This window comes from Harpegnathos saltator, unplaced genomic scaffold (assembly GCF_003227715.2).
Source record: "Harpegnathos saltator strain DR-91 unplaced genomic scaffold, Hsal_v8.6 scaffold244, whole genome shotgun sequence".
NCBI lineage: Eukaryota > Metazoa > Arthropoda > Insecta > Hymenoptera > Formicidae > Harpegnathos > Harpegnathos saltator.
Window position 1 is genome coordinate 486393 of NW_020230033.1, and position 26834 is coordinate 513226.

Consider the following 26834-nt stretch of genomic DNA (forward strand, 5'->3'; position numbering starts at 1 on the left):
TGTGAAAATTATTGCGATCGATGATGAACTAACCGGATATGATTATAGAGTTTTGTGAAGCTTCGTTGAACACCGCGAGGCCTCCGACACGCATCGAAGCTTCGTCATTTCTTTTACTCATTCTCACTCTTCTTCTATCCTTCGCTCTTATTTTCAAGCTACTATGGAAGTATTAATTTAAACTATATGTTTTTTTTAAATTCTGTGTAGTTAGAAATTTTCTAATATTAAATATGTACAAACTGTATTATATGTGTTTTAACCAAGTAAAATTTATATAATATGTAATATTTAAAAAATTGATTACATATAAAATTTTTTACGACATATAACATCAACATAGTACAGACTAATTTTCTTTAAAAGTCACTTAAAGTTGTAGAATAATCTGTCATGAAAAATTTCATATTTAAGAAAATGTATACATTAACAGATATATATGAACACATATAAATTACATATAACATAATATTTTATGGCATACATTAATCAGAAGAAATAATTCTCATGATTTCAACTTGGTTATACTAGTAATATAACCGAAGCAACGTAAAATATTAATATAATATTCAGCGATGGTATAGTGATTGATCGTAGCACTAAGCGTTGGGGGCTTTGAAAAATTCAGATATAATAATATAAATATAGATATTTCCTCGTGTCCATACGTTATCAATAATTGATGATAAGATTTTGAAAGTCATGATCGAAATATTAGACCTTTAACTAAATTTTGTGAATCGTTAAGGTGGCGTTAGTATTTAGTGAGATGTGGGAACGTCTCTCCGCATTTCGCCACTCTGATTAGTCGCAAATTTCCTATTTGCGACTATTTAATTAGTCTGATTTCTGCATGCGTCACTTCCACGCACTACGAATAATGAGTTTAGTCTAGTAGTCTAGTGGCGCCAAATAACATACGGACCGTTGTGATAAAAACGTTTTTGTTATAGTCTTTATATAAAATTAAGAATTTTCGTCAATCCTCATTGTTATCCCGTATTCATGTCTGAGATAGAAATATAGCAATTCGTAAGCCAGATACCTGAGTATCGCCTGGCCCTACAGAGAAAATCATAGACAGTAATAAACTGAGCGTGTCCTCTTGTAGAGACTGAAGATTAGATAGAAAAGGATAGGAAGCAGGTTCGTGTAGCTTTTTCGCTGTTCGCGCATGCGCATTGAGATACAGATACACAATATATGACATACATGTGATGTTAGCTTATTTAAAATGTTTTAAAATATTTAAAAATATTAATTTTCTTTTACGAAATTGTAAGTGTAACCTTATTCAGCTGCACTCAACCGCTTCTCTATTCTTTCTCACACTCTATTTTTTCCCCATTCCTTTTTTGTCATAAAAAGAAAGATACACAGCACTTACTGTCTATCTTATTCTATCTGATCTTCAAGTTTCAAACCTCATGCTCGGTCTTTTTCACTATGAAGATAATATTTTTTGGTTATGTACGTTTTGCTTTTTAAAAATTATCTATCCTGATATAAAAGATAGATATAAATTATTAGGAGTACAAATAAGTTTCCGCCGTTTTCTATCAAAAATTAGGAATTTATTGTGAAAGAACGGTACATTACGTTTTATTCAAAGTGTTGTCCATCACTAGCCACTACTTTTTCCCATCTTTCTGGCAGCATTCGGATACCACGTCGGAAGAACTCTTCATCTTTTGAGGCTATCCACGAATCGACTCAATTTTTAGTATCTTCATATGATGTAAAGCGCTGCTTAGACAGGCCATGTGCCATCGACTGGAACAAGTGATAATCGGAAGGGGCAATGTCTGGTGAATACGGCGGGTGGGGTAGGACTTCCCAATTAAGTGTTTCCAAATAGGTTTTGACCGGTTTTGCAACATGTGGCCGAGCGTTGTCATGTAGGAGAATAATTTTGTCGTGTCTGGAGTAGTAATGGGCGCGTTTTTCCTTGAGTGCTCGGCTCAATCTCATTAATTGTGTTCGGTAGAGAGCTCCAGTAATGGGTTCGCTCGGTTTGAGCAACTCATAATACACGACACCAAGCTGATCTCACCAAATACACAGCATGAGTTTTTTCCATGAATATTCGGTTTGGCTGTCGATGTTGAAGCATGGCCAGGTGGTCCCCATGATTTTCTCTTCTTTGGGTTATCGTAGTAGATCCATTTTTCATCACCAGTGACTATACGATGCAAAAAACCCTTTCTTTTATGCCTGGCAAGCAGCATTTCACACGTGCAAAATCGGCGTTCAACGTCTCTCGGTTTCAGTTCATGGAACCCAATTTCCTTGTTTTTTAATCATTCCCAACGATTTTAAACGATGTGAAATTGCTTGTTGAGTCACTTCTAATGTAAGTGCAAGTTCTTCTTGCGTTTGGCACGAATCTTCCTCCAATAATGCTTCCAATTCCGTGTCTTCGTACACTTTCGGCCTTCCACTACGTTCTTTGTCTTCCACGTCAAACTCACCGTTTTTAAACTTTTGAAACTACTCACAACTTCTCTCACTTAAAGCAGTCTCACCATATGTTTCTACAAGCAATCGATACGCTTCAGCTGCAGATTTCTTCAAATTAAAGAAGTAAATCAAAAGTTCCAGTAAATGACGCTTATTCGGCACAAAATTTGACATTTTCGCACGAAAAAAATTATGTGATGCTAATACGGAGTCACTAATACTTCAAGGTTATGTTGTTACCAGATGTCCAAACTTACGATATTACGTTTTACATCTGACAATTTTCAACATAACCTTTTGGTGGAGCCATCTTTTGTCAAACGGCGGAAACTTATTTGTACTCCTAATATAAAAAATCATTAGTGTTAACATAACCATATTTTCGATTTAAAATGATAAACAATATCTTCGCTATTGCATTTTCCTATTCTTTAATTTTAAAAAATAATCGTAGAAACAAGACAATTTATTGAAGAGACATATAATAATAGTGTAGAGACATATAATAATAGTGCAGATACATGTGAGAGATTATTTCAACGGCTTGAAAGTAGTAATTTCGACTTTAAAGACAAAGAGCGAATGAGAAGAATATCGTACAATATCATAAGCTGTTAAAATTGGGTCAAATGATAACAATCAAACGCCAACAATTAATCAAATTGAAGGAAGAATTTGTGAAAAAACGTCTGCTTATAGTGTTAAAATGGTCGAAGATAATTTTGCAGCATGATAACGCTAGACCACACGCTGTTCAAACTACTGTCAATACTATATCAAGTCCAGGTTGGGAAGTTTCTCTCCATTCTGCCTATTCTTCAGATACTGCGTTTTCGAGCTATCATTTGTTTTGTTCCATACAATACGACTTTAAAATATAGCGCTTTTGAAACAAAGTGAGTGATCGAACCGATAACTTTTTCCACTCTAAGAAGCCATCATTCTACTGTGTCGTGGAATTCAACTGTTGCCTGAGCAATAGCGTAAAATCGTAGAAGTTGGCGGCTATTATTTTGTTTAAAAAAAATTATTGTAATCATTACATTTTAATAAATACTTTTAAGCGAAAAATCTACAGAATTTAATTAAAATTAATTATTCAAATCTGAGATATCAATATATGACATACATGTGATGTCAGCTTATTTAAAATATTTAAAAATATTTAAAAATATTAATTTTCTTTTACGGAATTTTAAGTGTAACTTTATTCAGCTGCACTCAACCGCCTCTCCATTCTTTCTCACATCCTACTTTTTCCCCATTCTCTTTTTGTCATAGAAAGAAAAATACATGGCACTTACTATCTATCTTATTCTATCTGAACTTCAGGTTTCGAACCTCAGTTCAAGAAATCATCGAGAATATCAAAATATATTACTTGGTTTCCTTACGTCTAAAAGCATTATATGGTAAAGTAACTGAACAAATAGATCCTATATGGACTCATTGAGAGAGACATTATTTAATATTAGTGATCGTTTTCGCTTATCTAACATAATAATGAAGGAATTTTAAGTAGAATTATCATATGTGATAAAAAATTGAATTCTGTACGATAAAGTTCCGCAGTGAATATATAGACAAGTGAAGCTTTGAAATATATCAGGTGTAGTAAAAAGAAATCCATTATTTTTGCATGAAATTGAAGGCTTTAATTACCATAGTTAGAATGATCCGATTTAGGTCAAATATGCGCCGTTTTGTTCGATAACTTGTTGCCATTTTGAAGGTAATTATGCCTCTCTCATAGAAGCCCTCGTCCCTATTGGCAAAAAATTGAGACAGTCGATTTTCACAAGCCTCTCTTGAAGCAAATTTTTCACCAGCAAAATTGTTCGCCATGGACAGGAACAGATGGTAATCACTTGATGCCAGGTCCGGACTATAAGGTGGATGCATAAGAACCTCCCAACCAAGCTCCCGGAGTTTCTGGCGAGTCACTATCGATGTGTGTGGCCTGGCGTTGTCCTGATGGAACACAATTCCTCTCCTATTGGCCAAAGCTGGCCGCTTCTGGGCGATTGCTTCCTTCAGACGGTCCAATTGTTGACAGTATAGTTCCGAGTTAAGAGTTTTGCCGTAGGGGAGCAGCTCATAGTAGATAATTCCCTGCCAATCCCACCAAATACACAGCAAAACCTTCCTGGCCATCAATCCTGGCTTGGCCACCGTTTCCACCGGCTCACCGCGATTCGACCACGACCGTTTTCGCTTGACGTTGTCATAAGTGATCCACTTTTCACCACCAGTGACCAACCGCTTCAGAAATGGGTCGATTTTGTTGCGATTCAGCAGCGATTCACAGATGGAAATTCGGTCCATGAGGTTTTTTTTCGTTAACTCGTGTGGCACCCATACATCGAGCTTCTTTTTGTATCCAGCCTTATTCAAATGGTTCCAAACTGTTTTTTGTGCAATCTTTAGCTCTTGGGCAATCGAAACAGTGCTTACATGACGGTCGGACTCGACAATGTCCATGATTTTATCGATATTTTCGACAATTGGCCTTCCAGTGCGTGGTGCATCTTTGACATCGAAATTACCGGAACGGAATCGACGAAACCAAAATTGCGCGTGATTGGCTGTTACAGTATCAGGACCATAAACACTATTCACATTTTCAACCGCCTGGCTTGCGTTTTCGCCTTTATCGAAGAAAAACTGTAAAATATAGCGTATTTTCTCTTTGCTAGTGTCCATCTTTGCTAGTGTCCATCTTTGACGCACGCTCGAACAAAACTGAGTCAACTAATCACAAAACTGTCACAAAAGTTTTTTTAGTACGAAATCTCATCTTTCTAACGCCATCTAGTGGAACCCGATTGGACTTATACGCGAGATACAGATAACTAAAGCCATCTATTGGAAAAATAATGGATTTCTTTTTACTACACCTGATATATCGAAACTGATTTTTATTCGCGGAAGGTTTTGGTGCTCGTTTTATTGTAAGCGAAGGATGTGGTATGTTTTTCATTTTTAAATAAAGATAAAACAAATGTTGACAAATACAACAAGGAAATTGATGTTATATATAAAACTATGCACTCAATAACTGGCATTAGTCAAACGCAGAATTTGATTGTTTTAGAATGATATTCAATCACATATTGTTCATAACAAACTATGAAAAACTTATAGAATTGAAGTTCTTCGCCGATATTACCACTTGTTTAACCTCGACCAATTAAGAAAAAAGTGTTCATAAATGAAATCGATACGAAAAGTAAATTCAACAAGTTTATACGAGAAATGTATTCATGCACTTATATTACGTTGGAAGAAGTATATTGAAACAGATTAACACTATTTTGTTTAATAAAATATGTTTCAAAATATGTTCGTACAGTAGAAGCTTAAATTCAAAATTCGGAAATGGCCATTTCATTTGCAACGGTATATCGGAAAGAAAATTATGTATTTTTAGCTTAAAATATAAATCCAAGATTTAAATCCAAGATTTAACTGTATGCTTCAATATGCATGGTATGCATCCAAATTAGCTGACGAAAGAGAAATGTTTTTAAATGTTAACCAACTATGTTTTCCTTCAAATATTTATAATAAAAAATGCGTATGTGAACAACATAATTAATTTATAAAATGTTCGTGGTGCGACAAAGTTTTATGTTTCCAATGTTTTTACATGAATTTTCATCCACAATACTGCGAAGCGATGGAAACATTTTATAATATGTAGACATTTATAAAGTTTATATTTGATTTTGACATGTATAAAATTTATACGTTGCTTGAAAAATATATAATCAGTTCATATGATTTATATATTTTTTATTTCATATTGCGTTCAAATATCCCGAAATGTCCTTATTTTTTTATATAAAAACGAAATAAATTAAAAAATAAATAAATAATTATTAATAACGTATTACTATATGTCGAAAATTAAAGAAGAAAAGAAAAAAAACCATGAAGTGAAGCAGTCGTCGGTGGGATCCGAACGCTCGTCGTCGGTGCAAAAATCTATGTGTGAGAGCCTTAGTCTCCTCAGCTACGCCGCTTACTCGAAAGAGGTCGTAAAGTTCTACTTATGTGGGACGCAGTTACGCCCTCCTTCTTTCATGGTGGAGATCCCCCTTCGGGGTGTTGCAAAAAAAAAAAAAAAACGTAAGCGCCCGGGGGCAGCCAAAATATGGCGTCGACCCCGGGGCTTATTTCTATTATTTGCACCGGATAAGGAGGGGCAACGGTGGAGGCCGGCATACATGGACAGCAGGTCTTAAAGGATAGCAACCTTTGACTTTGAGAGACCACCAGCTTGTACCACCAGGTACAAGTAACAATGCCTCTCTCTGTAGTCGCCGTGCGCTCGGGATAGCACTAGAGATGTCACTTCCGAACGTCATCTCTCAACGTTATCTAGGGAGAGGAGAGTGTCGTGAGCGTGGAGCGTCAGATAGCTCAGTGGTCTAGAGCAGTCGCCCGGCAAGCGAAAAGACCCGGGTTCGATTCCCGGTCTAGCGACTACCGCGCTCTCGATATTTTTCTCTCCTCGGAACGAAAAATGAGATGCAGGTCCCGAACGCACGGCGTCCCGTCGCCACCTAGTACGCCCTTCTTCTTTCATGACCCTAATTTCTCTTAAATTCTCTTAAACAAAGGCGTATTGACACGAATGGCTCTAGGGTTTTCATCACCTACATACAAGTTATCGAACGCACTATGACTCGTTCGAAAAACGATTTTCTAATTGGCGTCATCTTCTTGTGAGTAAAATTTATTTTAAAACACGGAGTAAAAGGTTTTGAATCATTAAAGAGAGATGACAGTTTTCAATCGTCCGTTTTGCAACCTATCACGACTATACATACAACACATTCACACTTGTTTAGCCACACGCACGCACACACATACACACGCACATGCACACGCATACACACGCACATGCACACGCACACACACACACGCGCGCGCGCGCAAGGGACCAGATTCATGCCACTTCCACGCAGTTGATCCTGGATAACACTAAGTGCATGAAATTTCGAAATTTGAATGGCCGCCATTTTTTATTGGGGGGGGTCGTAGCGATTTAAAATTTCAAAGGTGTGTTTGGTATGAAAAGACCTTTCAAATGAGCCCCCACTCGACCTTTAGTCCAATTTAAAATTTTCAACCCCCATTTTACCGCGTACCAGGGGGTGGGGAATGATCGGTACCCATGTCATAGGGTAGCTTTTTTGAAAAATCAAAATACGTGTTTTACTATTTTTTGATATTTTCATTTTTACAAAAATTATTTAAGGGTTTCCACACTTTTGACAAACTCTGTATATAGACATGTAGGAAACAGTACATATAAGCGGGAGAGGGGCTTCGCCCTTCCCTCGCATTCCCTCCCCGAATAAATCCTAACCTAACTTAACTTATTGCATCTTTATATGAAAAGATTTTCTTAAAACCCACAACTCCTAATTATATGCAGATATTAGGAGCGCAAAAAAGTTCTGAGCCCTAGATTTCATACTACTGAAACCACAATTTAAATTGCATTAATTTTCCCGCCCTCTTGCGGTTTTAAAGCAGTGACATTTGGTCTTTCGAAACATCGTGCGATTTGGCGTTTGATGCACATAACCTTAAAATCAGCAGTGTTCACGATGGCAATAACAAAAGAGCATATTCGATTTTCCATCCACTTCGCATTTCATCTGAAGAAAAATGCTGCTGAAGCCACTGAAATGATCTGTGTTGCATATGGAGAGAACGCTGTAAGTTATGCTACATGTAAAAGGTGGTATCAAAAATTTCGCCAAGGAGATTTCAATCTTGAAGATGAACCGCGTGCTGGACGCCCTCAAAAGATTGAAACGGACGAACTGCAAGCATTGTTGGATATAAACTCTGCACAAACTGAAAAGGAGCTTGCAGAGCAACTTGGCGTTACGCGACAAGCCATTTCCACACGTTTACATGCAATGGGAAAAGTTCAAAAGGAAGGCAGATAGGTTCCGCATGCACTGTCCGAAGATAACAAAAATCGACGGCGTGACACGGCACTCACTTTGCTTTCAAGGTTCCGGAAAAAGGATTTTCTGCACCAAATCATTACAGGTGATGAAAAGTGGATACTTTATGATAATCCGAAGCGTAAAAAATCATGGGTTGACCCTGGTCAACCTTCGACATCGACACCAAAGACCAATATCCACGCCAAGAAGGTTTTGCTTTGCATATGGTGGGATTGGAAAGGTGTATTGTATTATGAATTGTTACAGCCGGGTGAAACAGTAACGGCAGATCGCTATCAGCAACAATTGAGCAATTTGAGCGATGCGTTTGAAGAAAAGAGGCCATTTACTGGTAAAGGACGTCGTAAAGTGATACTGCTTCATGACAATGTCCGACCACATGTTGCGAAAGTGACTCAGGACCATATCTTTGCGTTAGGCTGGGAACTTCTCCCGCACGCGGCGTATAGCCCAGACATGGCGCCTTCCGATTACTACCTATTCCGGTCTCTGCAGCATTTCTTGGCTGATACACATTTTGTGACACTTGAAGAGATACGAAAATGCATTGATGACTTTATCGCTTCGAAGCCAGTGAGCTTCTACCATTAGAGAATTCGCAAGCTGCCCGAAAGATGGCAAAAGGTTATCGATGCAAACGGGGAATATTTTGTTGATTAATATAGTTTTGTTTGTTTTTAAATAAATTTTGAATTTTGCAAAATAAGGCTCAGAACTTTTTTGCGCTCCTAATATAATAAGTTAAATTGGGTTAGGTGATAGATCTTAAGAGAGGTGATAGATCTTAACTTGTTCAACAATGTCCAAAAATATATAAAGATGCAATAAGTTAGGTTAGGTTAGGATTTGTTTGGGGAGAGGGTGCGGGGGAGGGGTGAAACCCCTCTCCCGCTTATATGTACTGTTTAACATTGTTTAATGTATATTGTGTCTAAAGAAAATGGGGTCTATCTATAAAATTTCATTTATCTATAGCTTTTTAGAGTGGATCCCCTAAACAGGAGTTTTACCTAATTTTTTAATAAACAATGAGTGACATACGAAAAATAGAAATCTTTGAAAAATTGTATACTGTAATTACAATATGAATGATTTTACCACATAGCAGAGCTATGACACATTGACTAAAATTTTAGTCAACTTAGTAAGTAAGTAAGAATGCCTTACAAAGGAATATAAGAAATCAAAACATTACACTACGTATATAACACGTATATATACAAGGCGGGGGTTATAAGTTTACAACCCGAAGTGTGAAGGTAGATTGGGTTAAGACAAACATAAAAGTCCCATACCGTTTTGCGAGATTCGCAATAATTATCGATTTATTAATGACAGAAATCTGAGGAGTGGGAGCGCGCCGGCATAGATGATTGGAGAAGCGTTGCAGCTGCTTAGGCCGCAGCGCAGCCCAGTTGATCCAGCAACTGTTGCCGGTGCGCGGCGAGGGGAAAGACAATGCGCTGCTATTCGTTGTTTTATCTCGCCGGACCTACGTCTCGCTGCACGCCGCCAACAGTTGCTAAGTCGAGTGGGCCGCGTTGTGGCCTGAGTAGCTGCAACGCTTCTCCAATCATCTACGAGGGTAGTCCGATAAGTACTTAGCCTACAAAAGAAAAACGAAAATTTTGGAAAAGTGGCGATTTATTTCTCAACATAGTCTCTTTTTAGCTCGATATACTTGACCCAGCGATGCTCCAACTTCTTTAACCCGTCTGAAAAATACGTTTTCTCGAGGTCTGCAAAGTAGGCCTCCGTGGCGGCGATGACCTCCTCATTCGACTCAAATTTCTGCCCGGCGAGTGACTTTTTCAAGTTTGGAAACAAAAAGAAGTTGCACGGGGCCAAATCTGGAGAATACGGTGGATGGGGCAGCAGTTCGTAGCCCAATTCGACCAATTTGACCATGGCGAGGGCGGAGGTGTGAGCCGGTGCGTTGTCATGGTGGAAGAGCACTTTTTTCTTCGCCAAATGGAGCCGTTTTTTCTGCAATTCGGCGTCGAATCGGCCCAATAATTCGGCATAGTACAGCCCTGTGACCGTTTTGCCCTTCTCCAAGTAGTCGATGTAGATCACACCTTGTGAATCCCAGAAAACGGTGGCCATCACCTTTCCGGCCGATAGGACAGTCTTCGCCTTCTTCGGAGCACGTTCGCCGGGTGAAGTCCATTGTTTCGACTGTTCCATGGTCTCTGGTGTGTACCAGTGGATCCATGTTTCGTCGACGGTCACGAAACGACGCAGAAACTCCTTCGGATTGCGCTTAAACAGCGTCAAACACCGCTCTGAAGTGGTCTCACGGTTGCGCTTGTTGTCCGGAGTGAGCAAACGCGGCACCCATCGCGCCGACAGCTTTCTCAAGCCAAAAATTTCATGCAGGATATGACCCACGCGGTCTTTTGAGATGCCTGTCTCAGCTATCTCGCGCACCTTCAATCGGCGGTCTGCCAATACGAGATCGTGGATTTTTGTCATGTTATCCTCCGTGGTAACCGTTTTCGGGGCACCTGGGCGTGGCTCATCAAAAACCGACGTGCGACCACGTTGAAACTCGTTAAACCAATTTTTGACGGTCGCCATCGAAGGAGAAGAGTCACCGTACACAGCATCCAAGCGCTCTTTGATTTCGCTGCGCGATTTCCCTTCCAAAAACAAGAATCGAATCACCGACCGATATTGCTCTTTTTCCATTTTTCTAAAATCCGCGGACACGCCCGCTCCCACACGCGGTCAAAACAAAACTACGAGTCCGATTCAGCTGAAATTTCGACAGTAGCCGTCTACGAGAATGTACTACACGATAGTAAATTTCTCTTGCGATAGTGGCGCCATCGGGCGGTGAGGCTAAGTACTTATCGGACCGCCCTCGTATGTCGGCGCGCTCCCATTCTTCAGATTTCTGTCATTAATAACTCGATAATTATTGCGAATCTCGCAAAACGGTATGGGACTTTTATGTTTGTCTTAACCCAATCTACCTTCACATTTTGGGTTGTAAACTTATAACCCCCCACCTTATATATTACATGCTCCTTTAATGTATCACATATCTGATGATGAAAAATTATCTCCTTATTAAACTGTTTCGAAAAATTACGTTACATTCGTATAACTTTTTTTAATAACTTTTTAATAAACAATGAGCGACGGCTGCAACTTTTTGCATAACACTCAGGAACGTGTCCTTAACAACATATATCAAGGCCATGAACTTTTGACGGGGTTGACCTAATGTGCATATTTACCTCTAATGGACTGCCATCCCTGTCTATCTACTATATTCAAGCCTGTAATAAGTAAACTACTTATCTTTATAAGTCAATAGCTAAGCTTCAGATAACATTTTGTAAGAGGAAAAATCGTTGTAAAAATTTTTCAAGAACATGCAAGGACAATAAGTTGTTCTGAATAACTTTTGTATAATGACGTGCACATACACACGCACACATATATGCACGTACATGACGCATATGCGCATGCACACATACATACATACAAAAGTAAATGTATTACGTAAAAATAATTAATAATTTATTACAACAATATGTAATAATATGCAACAATATGCAATAATATGTAACGTTTACAATTGTATCATATTTAACATTATACACTATATCATTATAAACTAACTTTGACACTAATTATAAAATAATTAACATAAAATCATTAATATTTTATTATGACAATATTCAATAACATGTAACGTTTATAATTGTGTCGTATTTAATGTTATATGCTACATCATTGTGAACAAATTTTAACACGAATTTGAAGATTTCAGTAATATGTAAATTACAAATATTATATTGTGTCATATTATGTTTATGTTTTTTACATTCTAGTAATGTCGGATAATAATGATAATAATACTAGATTCTTTTTACTCTAATTGGACTCAAGAATATGCTGTTAGAAGTGCTAATTTTTATTAATTTGTTAACTTTTGGAAATTTCAAAATCATCAAGTTAACAAAAGTTAGAATATTATTATAACACTATATTCTTGAGACCAAATAGAGTAAAAAAGTTTAGTACCATTTTTTCTTCCGACAAATAGTTATTGAGATATTGTAAGCTAAATATTGAAAAAATTACGAAGTTTTCCTTAAATATTTCAAAAAATATTAGGCAAATAAGAAAATGTTTCAGACAAAAGTTGTTAAAATTAATATCAATTAATTTTAATTGGTAAATTTAATTGATAGAAAAAGATGATATAATAAAAAATTCGGGTTTCCATTTAAAAAAAGTGACGATTAGTGAATATCTCGAAAGTGGCGTCATTTGTAAACAAAATGATATCACTGTCTTATGCTTCCCTTCAAACTAAACAATTTTCGTTTAAAACATTTTTTATTTAATTATTTTCCACGATCAAAGTGTACAATTGCAATGGTACACCCTATATAGAAATTTAAGATCTGATCTACAATGTATTCTTTGCGTATTGTTTCATGATGTTTATATATCACCAAAATAACTTTCTGTTAATCGGAGTGCACGATTAAAATGATATACTCTATATAGAAATCTAAGGTCTGATTTATAATGTATTCTTTGCTTCTTGTTTCTTGATCTTTATATGTTGTCTATTGACTTCTCGATGCATTGTTTCAGCGTCTATTATATTTTTATCGCATATTATCTTGTTTTATATCTCTTATAATTCGTTAACTTTCATCTTGAAATAATATGTATCTAGAAGCTAAAAGATGAGAAATAAACAGTAAAAAATAGAAAATAAAAAGCACATTAGGTCTAAAACGTATATCATTTTATTTTTAAATTCGCACATAAAATTTTTCAAATTACATACGCACATACACACAAACACACACACATATACAATTTAGCCTCGTATATTTTCCTTTAAAAATCAGATGCAGCATTACAAAAGAAAAAAGCGTAATCTAATTCTTCAGGTTATTTGAAATAGCGATAAACATCTTGTTTGCAAAATATTATTAATCTCGACATACTGTCACAAATAAAGCAGAAAGATCTAACCATTCAACATAACACTTCCGTATAAGAATGTTAAACCAGCGGCACACGATGCATGTTTTCGTGCTGGAATGCTTGCTGGATGAAAATACTACGTTCTGATTGGTGCATTTCCATCCATCTTCGAAACGGCTTTATTTATACAAGCGCTCTATTCCTCAATCGCTGTGTTTTCTTATTCTAACCATTAGGGCGGATTCACACCTTGGCAGGAAAGCAGAAAGGCAGCATCCAGTTAGAAGTCGCACTAATAGTCTGTCTCTCTCTTGAGAGAGAGATAGAAGAGAGAGTTAGACTACCAGCGCGACTTCTGACTAGATACTGCCTTTCTGCTAAGATGTGAATCTAAGGAGAAGGGAGAGAGAAGGACAGGGGGAGAAGGGTGACAGAGGGGAAGAGAGGTGGAGGAAAGGGGTGAGAGAGGGAAGAATGAGAGAGAAAATTTCTAAAGATAATAAGGTGAGAATACTGTTATACGTCACATATATAGTGATGTCATTTGATTGCTGGTCACCTGGGATGATCTGATCAGCTGTGCTGTCGAAAAATCGATACCGATGCTTATTGTCTCATCATCCAGGGAGATCGCTTTTCAATTTTAAGGACCACTATTAATTTTTCAATAGCACAGCTGTCAGATCAGATCGTCCCTGTTAATCAACAATCTAATAACGGGCATCATTACATATACATGAAATTCAAATTATTTTTTATATATATATATGTAACATTTATACCAAACTCAAATTACTTTTTTCTCAAGACATATATGTGTGAAACATATAAGTTTTTACAAATGAAACTGATCTAACTACAAAAAAGATGTGATATAAAAAATATAAAACTTACCTTTTTAAACAAAAAAAGTAAAACAAGGCGCTAAATAAAACACGCGCAACACGCATTGTATTATTTTTAGAAATCTCAAACTCAAATTATTATTTTTTCAAGTTATATATATAGGGTGTCTCATTTTAATGTCCCACTCCAAATAACTCTTCAGTATTGAAGTTTCAAGGAAAATGATCTGAATAAAAGTTGTAGGGATTTAAGTGAACTACCTTATGATGACCTTGACTTTAACCTTGACCTCTATTTTTTAAGGTCATTTGAAGGTCAACTTACATTTTTAAATGGGAACTCTCATTTTTTGTTACACTGTTTCTTTCTACTAGTTAATATGGACAACTCTTGTCTAAAACATTTTTTTATTTGTCTAATATTTTTTGAGATATTTGACGAAAACTTGATAACTTTTTCAATATTTAACTTACGATATCTCGCTAACTATTTGTCGGAAGAGAAAGTGGTACTAGACTTTCTTGCTTTATTTAGTCTCAAGAATATATTGTTACAATAGCGCCCAGATTTTGTTAATTTGATGATTTTGAAATTTCCAAGTCAGTAAGTTAACAAAAGTCAAGGCGCTATTGTAACAATATATTCTTGAGACTAAATAAAATAAGAAAGTCTAGCACCACTTTTTCTTCCGACAAATAATTAGCGAAATATCATAAGTTAAATATTGAAAAAGTTATCAAGTTTTCCTTTTATATCTCAAAAAATATTAGACAAATAAAAAAATGTTTTAGAAAAAAAAGTTGTTCAAATTAACTAGTAGAAAAGAAATAGTGTAATAAAAAATAAGGGTTCCCACTTAAAAAACGCAAGTTGACCTTCAAATGACCTTAAAAATAGAGGTCAAGGTCAAAGTCAAGGTCATCATTAGGTAACTCACTTAAATCCCTATAACTTTTATTCAGATCATTTTCCTTGAAACTTCAATACTGAAGAGTTATTTGGGGTGGGACATTAAAATGGGACACTCTATATACGTAACATAAATTCGAATATTATCTTGACATACCTATTTTAAGAGTATTTTATATTAGATGTATTTATAAAAAAGTAGTTTATATTTTACTATTGTATGAGTTTTAGACATTTTGATATTACAGAAATATTTCACCGATAAACAAGTAATTACTCTATATAAACTTAAATAAAACATTATACCATGTATCTTGAGAGAATTTACAAGTATATTTTATTATAATAAAAATGCTGTCATGTATATATTAAATTGTATGTCATGTATGTAGTAAAATAAAATTTATGTATTAAACAAGTTTTAGTTCGATATAGTTTTTGGTGCAGCCACGCCAAGATTTTTGCATTAAATATTTTTTATTGCATTGTTATAATAATTAATTTGTTATAATAACAAGTAAAATAATCATAAAAGTCAGTGTTCTAGTAAATAATGAAGACATTGTTTTTGAAGTACCGCGATGTGTATCGTTGGGAGTTTTCGATACATTTATCTTCAGATTGCAAATCGCTCTCATTTGCAGAGTTGATGTTGAATAGAGTTTTTCAGTTGATGCTACTATTTTATTGTATCATTTTTTTGTAGAACAATTTTGTAGAGTTTTATTTATAGTATTCCATAGAAGAATTTATTGTTAGAGGTATAAGTTTTACTTGTTACTTATTACTTGTATAATATAATAAATTAAATTGCCCAAAGATATACGTTCAGGTGCGATACGATGCACGGTACTAAAAGTGCAAACATTGTCATTTATCTTGAATAAAGAATTAATTATAATCATATATATATGTTAGGTTTCTCAGTTGACGTTACTATTTTAATATATCACTTCTTTTGTAAAGTAGAACAATGTTGTCGAATTTTATTATAGTTATAAGTTTTACTTGTAAAAATTTATGTTACATTATGTTACATATATATCTTGAAAAAATATAATTTGAGTTTGAGGTTTCTAAAAATAATAACACATCGATCAATAAGTCCCGGGACTAACTACTAAAACAACATTTGTTTGCCAAAATTCTTCTTTATTCATCAACATAGTCTCCTTTAAGAGCGATACATTCATTCCAACGCTTTCCTAACTTTTCTATGCCAGCCGTGTAGAATGATCTTTGGTTTCAAAATAAGCGTTAGTTTCGGCAATCACTTCTTCATTGGAGCCAAATCTCTTTCCCTGGAGCATCTTTTTTTTGAGGTCTGCGAACAGCCAATAATCGCTGGGGGCCAAATCTGGAGAATACGGTGGATGTGGAAGCAATTCGAAGAACTCATGCAATTTGGCCATCGTTACCATCGACTTGTGACACGGTGTAGCGTCACTAAAACCACTGTAATTCAATGACACAATGTCGGAATGTCATGAAAATTTGACACGTAACTTCTAAAGGTTGGTACTAATTGAGAATGGTATGGATTTGTTATTAGAGGCGCCATTTGTTGGTTAGTCCCAGAACTTATTGATCAATGTGTTACAATGCGTGTTGCGCGTGTTTTATTTAGCGCCTCTTTTTATCTTTTTGTTGAAAAAGGTAAGTTTCATATTTTTTATATCATATCTTTTTTATAGTTAGATACGTTTTATTTGTAAAAATTTATATGTTTCACACATATATATCTTGAGAAAAAAGTAATTTGAGTTTGGTATACATGTTACATACATATATAAAAAAAGGTAATTTGAATTTGGTATACATGTATATGTAATGACGCCCGTCATTCGATTATCGATTAACAGGGATTATCATTTACACGTGAATCTAGAGTTTCAACTCTTCTCATCAGATGCTCCACCGCCTTGTTTAAATTTTCAATTCGCTGTAGTTTTGATTCCAAAATTGACACTATCACTTTGAAAATGTTATATTGTTCTCTATAACAAACGATGTACATTATCAACTTACCGTTTTAATGTTCCGTCAGTATCGTCAATTTAACAGATTTATATAATAACAAAATAAATTGTTTATATTTTTTAATATTTCCATAACTTTACATTTGCATGAAGTCATCCTTTTATTATTGAGAAATTGTTTAATTGTCTAAACGATTTAATTTTAATTGAGAAATTTTCTAATTACTTAATCGATTTAATTTTAAACTAAGTAATAAATTTGACAACTACCTAAGCTGTATATTTTAAAAACATTCTACAAGCATTTGTCGAAAACATTTTATACTCGATACCTAGGAACATTTCATGAATTAAAAATTCACACGAAAAACGTTACATAGAACATTTTATTTCCAATAAAAAAATATTTAAGAATCTATCATAAAAACGTTTTATTTATTTTTCATTATCTTTTTAGAATAAAATTGATTATACGTTGTTAAAATAATTTTAATATTTATGCTACGACACTTTAAGATTTAAAGTGTTTCGTCTTTAAATAAGAATCACTCAAGGCAAATGTGCTAAGAGACTTTTTTTGACTTAAACTAAAATTTTTATATATTTTAATTGCAATTTTGCAATAACTGAAATTATTTAGATATAAAAACGTTGAAATAAAAAATTTATCGTGTATATTTTATGTAATTTACTGCTTAAATTATTTACCTTAAACAAAAACCTTTTTAAGTTAAACAAAAGAAATGCATAATTTTCACCTTATGTTTCTTTAGGAACAAATAAACAACATATCATTATATAACTTTCTAGTTAAACGTTCACAGAGCGATTGACCAAATTAACAACGTACGTACGTGCACAAAATATTGTACATAATACTAGATTACACTATTAATATTACAAATATTATATATTATTTATATATTAATATTACTATTAATATTACAATGTATTATACTCTGTGTGATTATTGACATAGTATTTCTAAAAGACATTATAGAATGGTAGAGTCTATTCCAGACTTCCCTGGATATATTGGAGGACACTGAGGGTTGTCCTCCTTTCTCTGACCATGACCCACCCCGGGAACCCCCAGTTAGATTGTGGTTCTCAGCCCCTCTACTCGTTTTAATGCTCCCCCGCGTTCGTAACTTTAACCTAGCATGCGCAATGCGTACTCATATACGTATGAACATGCGTGTATGTGTGCGTAAGATACCTTGTATGCACTCACCAATTTTTGCACATAGTGTGTAACAGGTGGATGACGTCAGACAGATTAGTTAGCCTCATTAAATACGGTCAGGTTAGGTTAGTTTAAATTAGGTTACGTTAAATAAAGTACTTATGTTTCTGATCATTAATTGCAAATTCTAAACTTCTAGATTAGATTGAATGTCAAAAAATCTACAGAATGACAGAGAAGATACAAAAACTAACAAGTATAATACATTATTCAAAATACTAAAGAAACAGTGTACGAATACTTGATAACAGATGTGAGGAAAATAAACGTGCAAATATTTTTTAACAATTTTAAATATTGTAATAAATAATAAATAAATATACAATTTTACACTATGTTTTTTTGCGATAATATGAAAACTAAATTATTAAAATCAGTATTTGTGAAAATATAATATTCGAGAATATACAGAATAAAAGTTGAGATTTGTGTATGTTTAATCTATTATAACTAAAATATTCGAACATAATTTAGATCTATCAATTGTTTAGATTTCAAAACCATCTGCTATTATTCTATTAATAACATTCGCATTGACTAATCATTTTATCGTCTATTTACATTAAAACGAATTATAATTTAGAAAGAACAACAAATTGTTACTGTAATCAGTACACATTCCAGTACTGATGAAATTCGAATCATAATATCAATAATATGAAGTATATCAGATAATATTAATTAATATTACTAAGTACTATGAGTTTGAGAGTTTCTGCATAAAAATATTTAAAAATAGAAATATACTTTTATCAAGAAGAGGATACAGGTGAAAGATGAAAGGATAATTATAATACTATGTTTTATTAAATACAGATATTCGCACAGAAATACCTATTATGAATATGAATCCGCAGAGAGTATAGGACGTACGTTGAGAGTGAAAGTTCCAAAAACAAGTTCACTCAGCTTCGGCAACCAGGCTATGGTTGCTGGTACTATTGGTTCTCCCTTATACTTGCTCTGCACTCGTGCTGTCTCACTCTCTCTTTCTTCTTCTCCCCTCTCTATCGCTCTTTTTGTTGCCTTTCTCGTCCCTCCTATCCGCCCTTCCTTCTCCCATCATCCTCTCTCTTTCTCTTTGTCCCGCTCACTCGCTCCACTCCGCTCGTTCTCTCGAGTTATTCGTGTAACCCACCAGGCTTCAGTTGAAGGTGAACTGTCGACGCAGTAGCTTCGGTGCTCGTGTTTGTTACGGTCTCTAATTCGATATTGCGTCAATGAATCTCAAGTGATCGATACGTATGTGTAGTAGTGTGTGTGTGTGTATGTGTATGTGTGTGGGGTGTAGTGTGTGTATATATATGTATATACTCAGTCTCGCGGAATTTGCGTCGATGTGATCATCTTGCTCTTACGTGCTCTTAGATGCATCATCAAAGGTATCTAAAAGTCAAGAAGTTAACCATAAAACCAATCTAATTCGGGGACATTTATAACCTAAGAATAATTATCTTAATATTCAAGAATTGAAAAAAGTTCAATGGTCTAATATTCCAACATGTTGGTCGTTTATTAATCGATCATTCCGCGTCTAAAAGTTTTGCGCTGCAAGAAAGATGAGCGACATTCGCATCGCTTGTAATGGATCGTACTATATCTGTGACGTTGGACGTGTTACCATACGTGATTACCAACAGTGCACGTGCGTGTGCTAACACATCACACCTTTACTACACTGCAATACGATGCAACACAGCTGCCTCATTTAGAATCTTTGTTCTGATCCGGATATTCGAGAATATTCGTTCGTTTGTCCGTTCTTTCATTCGTTTCTGTTTCGATTCTCAATAACCTCTTTTTATTATTATTTCATCGTCACTGATACTTTCACGCGATACGTAATTTGAATATAACCTATTAAACTTTAACTTTCTTTAACCATGCAATAGTTATAAAATAGACTTTAAATATTAATCAATAGTTGATGTCTAACCAGTGATCTCTCAAATCTATTAATTCTTCGAATTTGTTAAATCTTAACCTTATATAAATTTCTATAGTTTTATATTTCCAATATAACGTAGTTTTTCATTTTATATAGGGAAATATATGTGAAATAAATAAAAATATATAAAATTAAAGAATAAAAAGTAGGGAAGAGCAAACTCACGTTCATAACATAATCTTTTTTTAAACATTAAGAAATATATGTTTTCGTTGAGAACATAAACCGTTTTTCTTCATGTCATTTGTACAAACGTACGAAAGTAAAATCTCGATAAATGAAAAGTTTTTCTTAAGATATTTTATATTTTATTTGAATGTTTTCTAAAATTATAAAGATGAGATATAATAAAATATATAGAACGAATCATGAAGTAAAACCTAACCTGAAGAAACCTAACCTAACCTAACTAAACTTATAACTTACTTCAATCTAACCTAATGTTAACTCTAGCTTAATCCTAATCTATGCAATTTGATTGTGTATCTTTATTAATAGCATAATCTAAATTTCTTTCTTAATGTTTATAATTTAGCTTTAAAAAATAATATGATAGAATACTATGAACTATATTTTCTACAAACTAGATTAACATTAATTTATGTCAATGAAAATAAGTAAAATGATTAAATTACTTATTAGTGACTTATATACAATTTATACCAATATAATTCAAATAAGAATAGGCTTATTGTTTATTTTAACATTGCTTCAATGACTTTGATAACTTACATATCTTTCTAAGTGAGCCAACATATTTTAGCCATTGATCTTTGTTTATCAAAACATTATTAACAATAAATTTTTGAATAATAAAATAATTGACATTGTTATTGAAACTCATAATTTGCATATACATATGTAAAAAGCAGCATACATGAGTGGATACATTTTGTTGATTCAATAGATGATACTCATATACATCGAGTATTTATAGTATAATTCGATATCTTGAAAAGATATATCAATTTAATAAATACATTGAAATTTGCTTTAATTTGATAAAAAAACCTTTGAAAATATAAATTATATTTATTGCAAGTACCCATAAAGTTTTAAGATTTTCTTTGCTCGTTCAATTCTTTTTCGAAAAAAATAATCTGTGATAAATTTTTTTATAAATAAGTGGCAGTTACTTTTAGAACTTTGTTTAGGGACTACTACTTACTAATATTTAAATATTTCGTTTTATTAAACTGATAAGTTTATCATATATAAAATAATATATTTTACAAAAATGACAAAAATTCCTGTATGTTTCAGTTTAGAAGTCTAATATAATATATAAGGAAAATATCAGTGATAAGTCATATGGATGTAAACTTTATACGAAAAGCTTTGTTAATCTCAGGATACATTATTTCAGTGCAAAATAGACTCAATAATTTAGTAAAGTAAAAGATTTAACCATATTTTTAATTTTTATTCAAAAAACATTTATATCATATTTAAATCTACTGAATGTTGTTAGCATTTCTATATTTTAATTGGTAATAAGTTTATAATAAATTAAGACCGATAGGAGACTAAAATGTTTTGGAGATTAATCAAGATTTTCTACATGACATATAAGCTCAAAGTTACCAAAATTCTGTATCCATTAAAATAAATAATTAACTTGTATTTAAATGTCTGAATGCTTGTGTATAGGTATGACTTATTAAATTAATAGAAAGTCACCATTTTGTAGAATATTATAATTATTGAGATATTAATGATAGGAGATTAGCAAATGGATGCTTGCGATCCTATGGAATGAGCTCTGTATGTACATAGTGCGAAGAGAAATATCTTTAGGTTAATTGTTGTTGGGAAATTCAGATTGCACTATTATTGACTGTTTCTTAGCAATGATTGAATTTCAGAGAATGAATATGTTATGTAAAGTGAGTTTTATAGTAGAGTTATATAGTAACTTAATGAGCAGTGAGCGTCATAGTTTTATGTTATATGCTTTGTTTTAAGTATAGAATTATACTCGCTATAATGAAGATATTAAGAAAACATATTTCTTCACACTATGCTATAAAGCTTCTATTGCATCGCAGTATTGATTGATTAATTATATTTCATTAATACCTCAACAAATGCTGTAATAAATCATGAAATGATAGAGAATTTTTGTATTCAATTTGATGAATTTTACTTACCTAAAATTTACTTATATAGAACTTGAACATTAAAATCTGGATATTTCTACATCACATACATACACGTGTGCACGTACGCACATGCACATATTATACATACACACGCACATGATAGCATATAAAATTACAGATTAATATTTTAGATGAAATCCGAAATTATAAATTTTAAAAGCGACTTATAATATAAAAGTTGTACGATTTCGAGAGGAAGGGGGGACTATAGGACGGTATGTTAATATGATGACGAAATATTGTTTGGAAGTTACTCCAGGTTCAACTTCGGTTTCTTAACCCGGGAGTAGACATCCGATATCTTTTTCGACCTCAACGGTGAAAAGAAAAAACTTTAATCGTAATGGAACTTTTTTACCGACTGGGAACCGATACTTACCTTTCACTTTTAGGGCCAGTTTTCGTGGTTTAAACTAAATTTGATCCTTGATCCATAAACCTAATATTATATTTTGTGCGTTTTTCAAGAATACGCTGAAGACTGTTTAGATAAACCTTTGTTATTCTTAAGTTGACAACGAAAAGTCATCGCTGTGCGGGTTACTTTTAGGCCGGTATTTATAATCGGATCTTATAAGCTGCGTTCCGATATTTACTGCCAGCACTGAAAATCTATAGTTTACGTGACACAAACTATGTATTTTCAGTACTGGCAGTGAATATCGGAGCACGACCTAAGACTGTTTTAAGACTAGTATTCATAGTCAGATCTTATATTTAAGATCGTCTTAAGTTCACCTTCAGATACCCCGTAGCCAATGAAATAATTTGTACAGCATCAAATTATTTCATTGGCTACGGGGTATATAAAAGTGAACTTAAGACGGTTTTAAATATGACTTGACTATGAATACTGGCCTTAGGGCCGGTTGTTCCAACTTCTTGATAAGTTAACTGACAGTTAAATCATATGTCTGTCTTTGTCCAAGTTGAAGGAAAAACAAAGACAAACGTATGATTTAACTATCGGTTAACTTACCGAGAAGTTGGAACAACCGGCCCTTAGACACGTAGAGATTTAATTCTAATATGAATGCAGTCTAGGGCACCCATACAACGTGGAAATTTTGCAATATTGTAAAATTTTTCATGAATATTTTTTGAATATCTTCTTCTGTATTCGGAAATTTTACATATGCAGGTCTAAGCAAAGGCAGTTGAGCAACTGTCTTTGAAACTTTATTAATTATTTGTATTTTTAAGAATATCGACAAAATCACCTACGCTAAAAAAGATTTATTAGCATAAAATCTTAATGTTAGTAATATCATTTCATACATACTGAAAGAATCTGATTTCTGGAAAAAATAAAAAAATGTAATATAAATAAATTTTATATTATACTATTCATATATTTATTATGAATAAACACCATATTTTGCAGCTAGTTAATTAAGTTAAAACTAATATAATTGAAAAATATTCTATATATGTCATTTAATTTATATGACATATTAATACCATTCAGTTGGTGATTGAACAGCATCTTGAATTTTTTTGTATTGATATATGAACTGTAGCTTTGGATAAGCAAAATCTTTGAAGAAATTCTTTTTCATTCCAAATTTCAGAATGATTTAGTCTTTGCCTTACAATACTTTTTTTCTCATGTTAATATGTTTTATATAACCTAAAATATTCTCATCTTCACTATTCTTTTCATAATATTCTTCATCAAACATCGTAACAAATATTTTATACTTTTACAAATATTTAACCATGATTTTAAGTATAATAATAGACATTGTACTGTGTGCGTGCATGTGCGTGCGTGTGTGCGTGCGTGCGTGCGTGCGCATGTGTAACGACATTTATTAATTCATGAAACAATATTTAAACGGTCATTATTCACAGTTTAGTTAAATTATACTTTAAACTACGTTTTATTCTGATCTATCCATTAAAAAACAGTGTAATATTTTTGAACAGATTTTAAACTTCGATCTAAGTTTAAACCATTATTGAAAAACCGGCCTTTGGAAACTTAACCTGTATGAAACGAATTGGCTGTGATTCCTTCTATTCATCATATAAGCCTGTCAAAATTCGTTGGGGTCGGAAACGACCCTAGGTGACCACTCATATGATCAAATGGTAAGAGTTCGTTTTATGAATACAAGATAATAAGTTTGAATGAAAGATTATGTATACCCAGTACATGTAAACTCAGGTTAAATGCACCAAGCAATTTATATTATAATTTCTCCCTTACATGTGTTGTATTTATTGTTGAGTAAATAATATAGTCTATTTTTTAGTTACATTACTGAATTAGTGCAATATATTAGAATGAGACAAGTATATTTTTTCTAACCTGTTGCATTAGTTTAGCAGTGCAGTTAAAAAGAACAAATTAATTATAACATAGACATAATATAGCTGTTATTTAATGTTTACTCATTGGGTATGGATACATATAAGACTTCATTCAAATTTTTTATCTTGATTTCCCTAACAGCACAGATATCCAGAGGACGTCCAGAGTATGTCTTGAGGACATCCTAAGGACGTTTCTTCATCCTCAGGACGTCCTTAGGACGTCTCCAGGAGAACATGTGCTGTCTGGGTTTATAATGAACTGGATAATGAATTCATAATAAATAACATTTACAATTTATGTTAATATGTATTATAAGTAAAATGATTATTTTTCAATATATTTATTTTAAGTTAAACAAATGTTTATAAAGAGCATCGGCAAAAAATGCCCGTTTTCGGTACCTCGATTTTTGAAACTTTTTTTATGCCAAATGGTTACTTCGGATGACCCAAAAATCCCTGCAAAATTTCAAGATGAGCATATGCCCCGTTTAAGAAATATAGGGGGTCAAAGTTGACCATGTCCAATTAAAAAATATAGCAGCTTCACATTTATACTTCAATAATAATGTCTAAAAAATTCAGCCGAAATGGTTTTTTTAAGATTTTTGGCTGCTGATTACGAATCAGATTTTAAAAATTCAAAATGGCGGATCCAATATAACGGACGAATTTTTCTTAAATTCATCAGATTCACTTGAAAGTCGTTACCCGGAGGTTTTTGGGGTCGCTGATTACGAATCTAACGGTTAACTAACTTTTAACCAACACTAAATCTTCTTTGTCACTACATTAAACCTACCAAAAAACGAGTATAAATGTGAAGCTGCTATATTTTTTAATTGGGCATGGTCAACTTTGACCCCCTATATTTCTTAAACGGGGCATATGCTCATCTTGAAATTTTGCAGGAATTTTTGGGTCATCATAAGTAACCATTCGGCATAAAAAAAGTTTCAAAAATCGAGGTACCGAAAACGGGCATTTTTTGCATAAGGCTTGCCGAGGCTCTTTATAAATTTTGTTTTAAGTATTTTTTTGTTATATTTTTTGTTATATATTAATTTAATATATATTTATATAATAAAGAAATATTTAGATAAATCAGACACATATTTTTTTACGATCCTGAATCAATATTAGCATTTTCGGATAACGCGATTTAGCCTTATCTTATATTCTTATAAAATGAATGTTATTTAATATATTTTCATTCTGCTTTAATAATTATTTTTTACATATTTTTAACTAAGCTACCCCATCAAAGATAGGCCATAAAATAATATTTTTCAATTGATATCTTTATTAGAAATATTGCCGTAATAAAACAATCGATGCGCTTTATTTCGTTTTTTAATTATTTTTCCTACTTCTCAAATTTTTTTTAAATAATAGTAAATGAATCTTTATCTGCGATGTTTTTAGATAGCAATAAATTAAAAAGCAATCGATAATATACTGTACTTATAGCTGTTAATTATAGCAATTTTAATCTAAAAAAAAAAATCTAAAAAGACCCCAGGTAACCGTTTACGTAAAAAAAAAAGTAAGATGACTATTCCCGAGTTAAATAGGATTATACGTTTTTTTTTATCCTTTCTTTTGTATAAATCGTTTCCTCATATTATTCGACATATAAATATACGAAAATAAAATATCGAAAAATGAATATGTTCTAAGATATTTTATACTTTACTAGGCGCTTTGCGAAAAATTTATGCGTAAAAAAATTGCGTATGCTGAAAAATTCATTTTATGTTAGGATTAAATGTAAAATATCTCAGAAGATATTTATTTTATATTTCTATTTTAATACTTTATATGCAAAATTATATAAGGAATATGACAATCTTATTAAGAAACTGAATAATTCCATTTAAAAGATTTCATTTGAAAGAGAAAATTAATTTGGAGACAATTTTCAAGAAATAAACATTTTGATGTCAATAATATTAACATAATATTATTGCATGTATGAAATTATAGAACTTTTGTTTAAAACATCTCTCA

General features: G+C 33.1%; 1 protein-coding gene across 10 annotated transcripts in view; it reads left to right on the forward strand.

Annotated features, from left to right (window-relative positions):
- Ecr (ecdysone receptor) overlaps positions 1-26834 on the forward strand; it is a 385687-nt gene that overhangs the window by 193307 nt on the left and 165546 nt on the right. Inside the window, exons 1-2 of one of the 10 annotated variants that reach the window (XM_025298893.1) lie at positions 19552-19777; positions 24435-24599. The exons of 8 other annotated variants lie outside the window; for them this stretch is intronic. The gene's annotated coding sequence lies outside the window, so the exon portion shown is untranslated. Of the gene's footprint in view, positions 1-19551; positions 19778-24434; positions 24600-26834 lie in introns of those variants that run through there. One more of the 10 variants, XM_011148025.3, reaches the window with a different exon arrangement.